Source organism: Saccopteryx leptura, chromosome 3 (genome assembly GCF_036850995.1).
Source record: "Saccopteryx leptura isolate mSacLep1 chromosome 3, mSacLep1_pri_phased_curated, whole genome shotgun sequence".
Classification (NCBI taxonomy): Eukaryota; Metazoa; Chordata; class Mammalia; order Chiroptera; family Emballonuridae; genus Saccopteryx; species Saccopteryx leptura.
In genome coordinates, this window is record NC_089505.1 from 287,817,051 (window position 1) to 287,818,605 (window position 1,555).

A 1,555-nucleotide genomic window follows, 5' to 3' on the forward strand; every position below is an offset into this window, starting at 1 on the left:
AAGTACAGTTTAAGTCCAGGGATAAATGCTGTGCTGTGACATGCAAAGTGCTGTGAGAATACAATGGAGGAAAAAACAAAACAAACAAACAAGAATACAATGGAGGGAGAGATGAACTGGGGAGGTTATGGAGGGTGGTGACTTAGGCTGTACTTAAGCCGGAGTGCAACTCTAGCGGGAATGTGATGGGTGGCAGGGAGTTTCTGGCAGAGAAATTCTTTAAAGTGTCAACTGGGCCTGACCTGTGGTGGCGCAGTGGATAGGGCGTCCACTTGGAAATGCTGAGGTTGCCGGTTCGAAACCCTGGGCTTGCCTGGTCAGGGCACATGTGGGAGTTGATGCTTCCAGCTCCTCCCCTCATCTCTCTCTGTCTCTCCTCTCTCTCTCTCTCTCTGTGTCTCTCCCTCTCCTCTCTAAAAAATGAATAAATTAAAAAAAAAATAAAGTGTCAACTGGGAAATGCATGTCATCTTTAAGAAACTTGATTAGTATGATATTGTTAGGACCGAGATGGTCATTTCTTCCAGGAAGCTCCTCTGGACTTACACAGGACCATGTCTGTGCCCCCAGGAGAGCATTTTACATACATTTTCATATTGAAATGTTCTTTTTATGTTCCTCTCCGTCACCTCAGGTCAAGGATCTTGCATTGGTCTTTGTCTCCTCCCATAATGCGTGGCATTTGTTAAATTTGAAAAGACATATAAGCAATGAGCAATAAAAGGTGGGTTGAAGCCAGATTGTGAATATTTTTTTGAATGGTAGGCCAAAGAATTCTGACTGGCTTTTCCAATAGGCAGTGAGAAGCCATTAATTTGAGTTTTTAAAAGACTGAGTGTAGTACCACACTGGAGAAACATAGGTTAGCCACAGGAAAAACTGGAAGAAGGGAACACCAGTTAGGAGTCAGAAGAAATCTCTCAGATTCTTCTTATCTGTATGTCTGAAATTGAATGTATTAATACCATTTAGATAACTGGTTGAAACACTTTTCCACCAGGACCAGTTAAAAGATTCCCATACCTGACACACAGAATGAGAATCACCTCTTCCCACTTTTAACTCTTCTCCTTTTTCACTTGCTAATCCAGGACATATGTCTCAAGATACTCTAAGAAATAGTCCAGGTCTCATTTAAGTATCTGGCTTTGCAAATTGTTCAGCATTGGGAATAATTCTAATAATGAGTTAGTGGAGGGAGTAGGATAGAAAATAAGAGTCCTAGATACTATTGCAGCCATTAGTCTACTAATAACCCAAATTCCACCTTGTAGTCCAGTCCAGTAGGGATTTTCATTATGTGTGATTTCATGACTATCATGTAACAGTTGTATTTCGCTTCATTTCTTCAGGGAGGACATCTTTGGTACTATTGTGTTGCTGACACTGCCATTTTTCTAAGTGGTCTTGAACAGCCTACTTTTTATGTAAATAACTGTCTAGACTTCATATTTTTCACTTCAGAAGCCTATACTCTACAGTTGCCAGAGACTTAAAAACACTACTTTTAGCATATCATCCACATTTAACTTGACAGCTCTTTACTTACTCCAAA